This window comes from Mus musculus, chromosome 4, assembly GCF_000001635.26.
Source record: "Mus musculus strain C57BL/6J chromosome 4, GRCm38.p6 C57BL/6J".
In the NCBI taxonomy this organism is placed as follows: domain Eukaryota; kingdom Metazoa; phylum Chordata; class Mammalia; order Rodentia; family Muridae; genus Mus; species Mus musculus.
Genome location: NC_000070.6, coordinates 137,243,069 through 137,253,012, shown reverse-complemented (window position 1 = coordinate 137,253,012; position 9,944 = coordinate 137,243,069). Strand labels below are relative to the sequence as shown.

General features: G+C 52.4%; 1 long non-coding RNA gene across 5 annotated transcripts in view; it reads left to right on the top strand.

Annotated features, from left to right (window-relative positions):
- Positions 1–251: 251 nt before the first annotated feature.
- Gm31820 overlaps positions 252–9,944 on the top strand; it is a 68,681-nt gene continuing 58,988 nt past the window's right edge. For 2 of the 5 annotated variants that reach the window (XR_881508.1, XR_881506.1), the window contains exon 1: positions 3,111–9,387. This is a non-coding gene — a long non-coding RNA (predicted gene, 31820). Of the gene's footprint in view, positions 3,090–3,110; positions 9,388–9,944 lie in introns of those variants that run through there. The other 3 variants (XR_881509.2, XR_390844.2, XR_881507.1) reach the window with 3 other exon arrangements.

The following is a 9,944-nucleotide window of genomic DNA, read 5'->3' as shown; positions in this document are numbered from 1 at the left end:
GCCTGTCACAGATGGCCCCACCTTCAATGGGCGGTCCCTCCCCATTGATCACTAATTGAGAAATGTCTTACAGCTGGATCTCATGGATGCATTTCCTCAATTGATGTTTCCTCCTTTCAGATAACTACGTTGTGTCAAACTGTTGTAAAACTAGCCGGGGCATCCTCTTTCTCCAGGATCTACCCTGAGAGCATGCATGTGTGTGTGCGCGTCTAGGTGCGTGAGTGTATGGGTGCGTGTATGCATGTGCATGTGTGCGTGCCTGCATTCGTGTGTGTGTGTGTGTGTGTGTGTGTGTGTGTGTGTGAACTAGCTCTATCTACTGGAAGCTGTGACTCCCATCTTCCAGTCAGAGCACTGTATTTCCTTGGGCTCTGTGATTGGCTTAGGGCTGAAGAAATGCCCATCGGAAATGCCAATGAGAGACCAGGGGAATGCCTGGCTGGCTCGACCTGGTCTCACTTCACAGACCTTCCAGGTCACACCTTTGCATGGAGTGACTCAAGGAAGCTTCAAGTGAAGAAAGAGTTCCTTAGATTTTGGCTTTTAACTCCATAGAAATCCAACCCATTCTCACAGAACTGCCTATACCCAAGTCCCAAATTACGTCTTGGGAGGACTCTAGGCTGACCCCAGTGTTGAGAGGTTCTCCCGGTGGAGAGTAGACCCTTCGAGAACTGAAGTTGTGTCTTGGTGTGAAGGGAGGGAAAGGTGGAGGGTTCTCCAGGGACAAGGAGGAGAATACCATCTCTGCCTGGTGGATCAAGGAGGGCTTTCTGGAGGAGGTGACGACAAAGAAGGCCCTGAATGATGTGTAGAAGTCTGCCCAGGGGAAGTTAGTCCGGTACCCCAGAGAAAAGATGAGGCTGGGCGGTTGGGGCTTAGGACTAGTCTGTTTGGTGACAGGAGGATGATGCTTCGCCAGGGAGGGTACGGTGATAGGGCTGTCACAGCCTGCATACTGGAGGGGATCCTGAGGTCAGATGGAGGCAGAACTCTTGCATCCTTTTGGATCTGTCTTTTGTTTTCCACTTCTTAACATGGCAAGCATCTAGCTTTAAAAGATCCAGTGACCTTTGCCCTCGCAGGTCAGGGATAGAAGAATTTGGGGAAGCAATGGCTAGCACCCCCCCTCCCCGACTCCCAAACCAAACACTGATCTATGGCTCTGCGCAGGGAGCACTGTTACTGAGTTCAAAATAAGAAAACTCTAAGTGTTGTGCTCAGAACCTACAACTCTAGTGCTTAAAGACTTAGGTACAAGAATATCTAGTTTGAGGCTAGTCTGGGCTTCATAGGGACATCGTCCCCAAAACAAACAAGCAAAAGTAAAGCAGCCATGGCTTGGGATGGAATTGGGTAGTAGAGTTGTTACATGGCTGGATGGGTTTGGCCCCAGCACTGTCAAGAAAAACAAACAAACTACCACGAGTAATTTTCTCCAACCAAAGTGTAGGGGTCACTTTGCCCGACCTCACTATCAGCTCTGCGGTCGGAACCTCCAGTCAGCACCCTTGTCTTTCTGTCCCTGCTCACACTCCCCTTCCTCCCATTGGCCAGGTGGCACCAGCACCTGGGGTTCTTGTGGCCTAGCACTGGTGTATGTCTGACTAGCCTTGCAGGGATGGCCCATGGCTGGGCCCAGACGAAGGCTCTGGTGAAAGTAGATTCTGAACTCTGGTGCTGGGTTTAACTGATGAGCCGTGGGAGCCCAGGGTACAGCATTGCTGGGAAGATCCTGGCGTAGCTGGGGATAGATTCTGGGCTCCAGAGTGGCTGAGTTACTTCAGTGCATGCTCAGCCCGTTTAGCTTTCTAGGCTCTTTCAATCGAGACTCAGTCTGCCCCTTCTTGTTTCCTAGCCTATAGCACCCACCCCCACTCCTAGCTTCCAGCCAAGAGCCACTAAGTAACTATGTAACTATGTAACGCCTCCAGTCTGCCACTGCCTGTAGGATAACCTTTCCTGAGTGAATGAACCAGTGAGAGAGTGCCCAGTATAGAACCAACTACAGCTCACTCTGAAGCCCACTGCCCTCCCCCGTGAGAGTGCAGTTCCCTTCTCAACCTAGAGGACTCTGGAAGGAAGCAGCAGGGACCTCTGGAGACGCCTCCATCCAGATAAGTTCCAGGAATGCTTAGAGCCCATTGCAGAGGTTAAGGATCGGGCTTGGACTGTCCAGTGCTCTAGCCAATGGGCTGTGATAAATGGCTGAGAAGCTAGGAGAACCCGGGCTCTGGCTCTATCCCCATTGCCCACTACTCGATGAATTCTGCAGCCTCAAGAGATCACCTCGTGAACACAGAGAGGCCCAGGTTGGAGCTCTGGGAGCTAATACCTCAAGCCAAATACTGCACAGAGGTACCATCAGCCTTCGAGGCTGCAGCTGCCTCTGGCTGAGAGCCAGACCTGATGGAGGAAAGTGCAGTTGCATAGATGGGGACACCCCACCCTGGTATCAGTGGCTCTGAGATCAACTGGTTCTGTCTGTGGGCACTGCCCAGTGACCAGCTGGGCCTGTCTCGGAATGTTGTCTAGAGAGAAGCTGCAGTCCCCGGAGGGCAGGCACTGGAAAGCTGTCCCCACTGCATGGCACGGTGGGTAGACAACAGCTCCATTAAATGGTTCCCAGGTTTACAAGTGGCCACATATATTGTTCTAAGAGTTAGAGAGACAGGCTGCTGCCATGTTTGTCTTTTGTTCTCATAAAGGGGGTCAAGACCCTGGGGGAGAGGGAGCAGATGAGCATTGGCTTTGACCTTGAGGCTCCGCACTGGCCAGACAAGGGCCCCTCTAGCTCCTTACGCCTCACTCCCCTGTCCTTGTGCGTGGAGGGAAAGGATCCTCCCAGCTTCTGAGACTGTTGTGAAGATTAAGTGAAAGGTCACGTCAAACATCTGAGTGGAGGGAACCCAAACATCTGCCTTTACTGTCGCAAACAACAAGTGTCCTGCTACAGAGCCTGGCAGGCTCATCCCCTGAAGAGTCAGCTGTGGCCCAGAGTCACTAGTGCAAGTCTGCAGGCCCAGCTACTCTGGGGCTGAGGCAGGAGGAGTCCTCGACAACAGGAGTTCTTCTCAAGCGCTAAGGTAACATATGGAAAGCCTGTCTCAAAAGAATAATAATAATAATAAAGGAAACAAAGTATCTGTCTTTGGGGGCGGCTCTGAGCTGAAAGCGGTTGGGCATAGACTAGGGATTCTCCTTGGGTGTCAGTTGCTCCTCTGTGGAAGTGGAGACAGCAGAGGTGCTGGCATGACAACCATCTGTCTCGGTACACAGGCGTGGCCTCCAGCAGGTGCCTAATAAGTGTCCTTTTCATCATTGGCTGCCAGAGCTGGCTATGGCAGTCATCTGTGTGATCCTGACCTTGGGGTTGCCAGTGTGGCCTCTTAGCTGTTAAGTGAAGACTCTAACTCTATTGTGCCACACTATGAAGGGACCACCTCCCCCTCCTCCAAGCATTGTGACGGCTGCCATTTGCCCACAGGGGGCTATGACAGGAGGAGACTGTGTGTTATGGGAGGCCAGATACTACCCCAAGCATAGGGTGTCCAGAAGGAAAGGTCATAGAGGGAAGGTCAGACCTCGCACTGCTTGGCATACTGAGGAGGGGCAGGAGCAGGGCGGGTTGTGCCTGGAAGCTGAGTGGGGAGAACAGAGCACAGAGCAGGGGACAGAACAGAGCAGGTGAGCAGAGGCCCCTCATGAGGGGCACAGGGAGGCAGAAGGGGGTTGTAGGTACTGGAGAGCGGCATAGACATCCTCAGAGTCCCCAGGGCAGACACCAGCAGCCTGTTCATGAGGGGGACACCAGAGTGTTGGGTCCTGTGTCACTGGATCACCTGCCTCCGAGACTCAATTTCCCTGTGACTCAGTCATCTCTGACCTCAGGACCCAAGGCTGCCTCTGGAGAACTTGGAAGGTTTGAATTTTCTGAGACTCTGCAGGCAGGGCCGGGGAGGGGGCTTGGCAGCCTGAGTGCTTTTGTGTGTGGCCCTTGAGTCTTCATGGATAAGGCCAAGGTCCAGATACCATACCAGTGCACTCTTTTTCAGACGGGGAAACTGAGACCCAGGGAGAGAGTCCTACAGGCTGCCTGGCCAAGACCAAGTTCTGTATCGGTGGCTCCCACGGGAACATTTGGGTTAGCAAAATCTGTCTCCAGATTCTCTCTCTTTTGCCTGCCCTTCCTCACCGGACACTTTCTGTTCCCCCTGAGCCCTGGTGTCATCACAGCCCTCAGAAGGTTGGGCTCTTAGCTGTTCACCCCTCCTAGCTTCCTGCTGTCTCTGAGATGCTCACTTCTATGCCTGTCAGGCTGGGGTCTTCCTCTCTTTTGTCTTCACCATGACCCTGATACCCATGACATCCTGTGAAGACAGCAGCTCTTACCGTCCTCTACCAACTTATCATCCTGGTGCCTTTAGGGACCTCATGGATACCCATCTGGAACCTGGCTGTTCTTTCTCTCTGGATCTTTGTCTATAACAGTCTCATACTCTCCACTGCTTGTAACCACCCAGGGCTTGGCTACCCGAGGGCTGCTTGCTCTGAGCCCTAGTGCTGAGCATGGCTCCAGAATCTTTGCCTTCCTATCTACCTCTGTGTGGCCCCGTAGGCCCCATCGACTTCACCCAATTACCTCAGAGCCTCGAGTGGTGTCTGCTTCTCTGCCCAATGGGCCGCAGGTACCCCGTTTCCTGGCTATAGGCAATTGCGACTCCATCAAGTGCTTTCCTGAGGGTCGTTCTCTCCCAAGGTCATCACCATCTTCACTCTCCACCCTCTCAGGGCCCCAGAGGATTCCCTGACACTTAGAGAAGTAACTGCTAAGGCTCCGGAACCCTGGGGGACACCCCAACCTCCCAGCTCCATCTACCCATGTAAGTGACTTCCATACTTCTGGTTCTGGGAGGAGAATTACCATCTGGGCTACATGGACTCTGCCCCTTCCTGGGGTCCTTCCTGGAGCCTTGGTCATGCACAGACCCCTCCTCTTATCCATCTCTTCCTCCACTGGCTCACCACTCACACCTATCATCATTGTTATTATTTTTGAAGCAGAGCTGGTACTTACTAAGAGATCTTAATATAGATTTCTTTTAAGCACAAGGGTGGAAAGAAAGAAATGTTCTTGACGAGAAAGCAGCACATACTCCAGGAAGATATGTGTATAGGCTTCTCAAAGGACAGACACACCCCTCCTTAGTTTATTAAGAATGCTGTCTTCTTTTACATCTCCAACCACAACCCAACCCAAACCCAACCTGAACTCAACCACAACCCAACCCAAACCCAACCTGAACTCAACCCAACCCAAACAAACTCATCAACAATCTGAATCCACCCTCAACAGCAACGGAACCTCAAGGCAACCCCAATCCTACCACAACCTCAACCTCAAACCCACTCCCCCTCAACTCACCTCTCTTAAGGTTGTTCCTATCAGTGCTTTCTAGAGAATGCTCTGTGGCACTCTCCATGATACCCTGTGGCCTGAGGGACTAATTCCATGTCCTTTGGTACGGCCCTCTAGGCTGCCCCCTGATCTGTCCCCTCTGTCTTTTTAGCTACCACGTCTATGGTTTTGGTCCTTCATTCCTCCAGGACCCTGTGTGTGTACAGGCCTTCTCCTGGATACCTGTCACAGAGAGCTGCAGGCAGCACATGGAAGCAACTGCAAGAAAAGTTCATTGTTGTCAGCAAAGCTAGACGTCAGACATGGAGCTCCAGGATTTGGAGTTTACCCTGCTGGGTCTCTGTCCTGGGGCAAGCGTATTCAAACCACCACACCCTCAGAAACTGTAAGCCTCCAACAAACTCTTCTGTAAGTTGCTTTGTTCATGGTGTGTTATCATAGCAGTAGAAAAATAACTAAAACACCTGTTCAGCAGCCGCTTTAGGATGCTGTGCTGAGCTAGCCTCTGCCTCTCTTGCTGTTCCTATTGCAGGTCTGTTGACCTCTGTGCATGACTGGCTGAAGTGTGGTCCTTTGCTGTCATCCACAGAGACTCTTTGCTGCCCCTTGTACCTTTCTTCAAGCACAGTCTCTCAGTGCAGTGCCTGTGGGTGACCCTACTGCAGCATCTGACTGTGCAGTTCTCTCAGAAAGAGGGGTCTCAGAGCTCCAGTGAGGTTCTAAGAAAGCTCCTGGGCTTCAGGGGCGGTGGCCTCCCTGTTGTGTGTCCCTAGCAGGGCTCCATGTCAGGCCCACCTAAGTATTCTCCCAACACCTGGGAGGGCACACAACTTCAGCTCACAGATTCAGGGGTCAGGATCTTAGAGTGGAGCTGAGGGGGACAGAGGGTTGGAGTCTAAACCAATTGGATTTTCATGAGTAGGCCCTGTTCTGAGCTAAGGCTGGTCCCATAGTGACCTATGGGGCAGACTGGACACTGGCCTAGAGTGTGTCTCATGTGGCACAGATGGAGTTTTGCAGAGAACTCCAGTCATGCCAGCTGGGGGTGTGTGGGCAGGAGGCAGCCAGTGTTGTCCTGACTCAGGGTCTGTGGGGCCGGGGAGTGAGCTGGATGGCAGGAAGTCCACTATACAGTGGTCCACTGCATAGCCTGTCACTTACAAAGCTCCTTGCTCTCTCTCTCTCTCTCTCTCTCTCTCTCTCTCTCTCTCTCTCTCTCTCTCTCTCTCTGTGTGTGTGTGTGTTTGCACATGTGTGAGCATGTGTTTCAAGAGGATTACAATTACTATTCATAGTCACTGCAAGCTTTGGAAGTGCCCACCATCTATGGTTCTTACTTTTGTCATCTACAAAATAGGAAAGTAAAGAGCCCAGTCCCCCAAAGTTTGGGGACACATCCTTTGCAAGGATAGCTGTGACTGAAACCTGATGGTGTCCAGAGTTTTTTTGCCCTCCTGCGTCATCAAGGCAGAGAAAGGATGTCCAGTCTCCATCTAGAACTGCAAGGGAACACTCATGCACTTGTTGCCTGTGCAACCATGAAAAGGGGACCAGATGCACCAGCATTGTCCTGAGACACTGAACTGTGCCCAGCACCTACCACTTGACTGTATGGTAGATAGAAGCTAACAGCTAGAAGCTGTGATTGGAGATTAGGATCAAGGTAAGGAGAAATTAGTTATGAGAAAATAGGTGAGGGAGAAGAATCGTGACTAGTGTCCAGGATCAGAAAGGGAAAGTCAGCTACCCGATGTCACACAGCAAGAACTCACAGCAACAGGGAAGTAGGATGGAAAAAAGGGAAAAAGGAAGTGGAGGAGAGAAGGAAGGAAGGAAGGAAGGAAGGAAGGAGAGAAGTGAACTTAGCATCTCCATTGTAACGTGCATGTCATGTGCACTGACTGAGCCCTCCAAGCCCGAAGACAGGAGGAGCGACTTGCTTTGGGTCTGCTCGCTTTCCCCTCTATGGACGCTCAGCTGGCAGCTTGCTTGTTGAGACCACACACTTGGTTACTGGGAAGCCAGCATTTGAACCCAGGCCCAATGCCAAAGCCAGTGTTCTTAGCGGCACAGCTGCCTCACACCAGACTTTGTGTGTGGTTTGTGTGAAAGAGCATAACCGTGGATGCCACTTGGGAGCCCTGGAGAGCATCAGGACAGATGGCCAAGCCGGTTGTTGGAGACCCGCTGTCAGGCTTCTCCACCCCTGTCAACCAGGTGTGAAAGCCTTCTTTTTCTGGGGGTGCAGCATTAGGGTTGGAAGATGTGTGCCCCTCGGACCTCAGTTTCCCCAGATGTAGATGCTGTTAGATTTGTGAGGGGCTGAGCAATTCCCCCTTCCTCCTGCCTCAAGGGGGTCCTGAGTAGAAATTTGTTGGGGGGGATCTTTTTGGGCCCCTCTTCTTCCTACCAAGGTGTGAGCCACCCAGGGACACGGGGCTCGCTGTCATGGCAACCTTGTGTTGCGAAATGACGTAATTGGAGTTCCAAACTTGTGAAATCAAATACAACATCCACAAACACAGTCCAGGGGTCGGCATGGCAACCATGGGGCACAGGGACAGGCAGGCGCTAGGCCTGCAGCAGTCAGTCTGGCCGAGCCACCCAGGTGGGCACGCTACAAGACCCTCTGGGGCACCCCTGCACCCCCTCTCAGCCATTGCTTCTCTCTCTTCACTTCTTTGGAGAATCGTGTGCCCCAAGGTGCAAAGACGTCAGTTTTGGCTCTGCTCTGCCCCACACTAGCTGTGCCCTTGCCCTGTGACCCTGCCTAACTCACCTGTCAAAGGGACTTGGTCATCCACCCAGTTAGGCAAGCATCAGGCTGGGTGGCTGGGGAGTTGTCTGGCTCCGTGTCTGCTGTCTGTCTGCTCCACTGCCCCTTTCTTTGTCCGCTATAAACAGACCCAGGAGTGACGGGGCCTGGAACGTGGATACTAGCTGATCCTCAGGCCCTGATAGCTTCCCCTGTGGTCTCTTACGGGAGGGAAGGCTTCTCTCTCATATAGGCCATGGCTACCTGCTTCAGTGTCACCTGGAAGCCAAGTTGAAAAATGCAGGGGTCTCTTCCACCTTAGGAGAACCCCAGGGACAGCCTGCAACAGGCACACCTGGACTCTTCTGAGAACCATCTGCCTGGCTCTAATTGGCTTTTAAGATCCGAGTACCTGGCTGTGATTGGTTGGCATGATGTAGGTGCCTGGCTCTGATTGGCTACCTTCTGGGACTTAGGTTTTGCAGCAGTGCTCCCTCCAGACCAGTTGAGCCTTCTCAGTCTTCCCTTAGTCAATAGAGTTTTTTAGCCCTGAGTGACACCCTTACATGCCTCAGTGTCAGAGGTAGGTCTTAGCAGCAGAGATCCCCTATCCCACAGACACTTAGCCCCATCACTCAGTTGCTACCATGTAGTAAAGACAGTCCTGCATCTCCTGAATTGCTGTGGGGTCAGGCAAGGATGGCAAGAACATACCTTAGGGGACATGTAAGCACCAGACACCAGGCTGGGTGCTATGCCCAGTAACTTATTTGCTCCTTAGTTCATAGTGCTTGGTGCAGGGTCCCTCCAGCACCAAGGCCAGGCACTGTCATGGTGTCTTGGCAAAGGCCTCCAAAGAAAGCCAAGCATCTATGCTGCAGTTGTCTATCCCAAACATCTGCTCTTAGCCAGGGAACATGGAGACTGGGGCCCCACTTGCTGCTCCTAGTGAGGTGGGGGCAGTTCTTCTCCACTGCAAGCTGAGGAAACAGACTCAGGTGAGGACTCACAGAGATGCACTCAGCAAGTAACCATAATGAAATCTGAGCCTCCTAGGTTACAGCCAAGGACACCCCAGCTCTTGATCCAGTGCTCTTCACGATGAGCTTCAGCCTGAGATGTGCACTGGCTACGTGCATCCTACATCTGCCTCTGACCGTTCTGAGGACCCCAGGCACCCATCCTGTCCCAGCTTCTTGGAGTTGCCAAGGTACTGCTTGAGGTCACCTCATTCTCTGGGACCACTTGTGTGATGGGATGCTGTGACGGGATGCTGTGATGGGATGCTCACCTGACCAACAAACTCCTTATGCATCCGAGGAGTCTCAGCCCAGCCCCACCCCTCTCCAGCAAGCTGTCCACGATTGGCTCAGTGGTTCTGCTCCATATCCTGATGGGACTCCCGTGAAGTTTTGTAGGACAGAGCGTAGGCCCTAGCATGGAGTGAGACTCCATGGATTTGCCTTGGATGAGGTCCATGAGAGCTCACAGACTCTGTTTCCATAGACACCCAAAGTCCCAAAGGGAATTAGCAGCACGAGCCAGTTCCAAGTGCTGAGGCTTCAGGACACTGGGAGTATGGGATTGTTCTGTGGCATTACCATCTTCCGAGTTGCTCTCTTCTGGGTGGGGGTGGTCTGTACTCTGCGTTTGTCTCCTGACATTTCTTGCACGAGAAAGATGAGTTCCCACACAGTACCCTTTGTCACGTTGCATGGTCTGAAACTTGTGAACACTTTGTATTGGTGGATTCTGGGGACTCCCTTG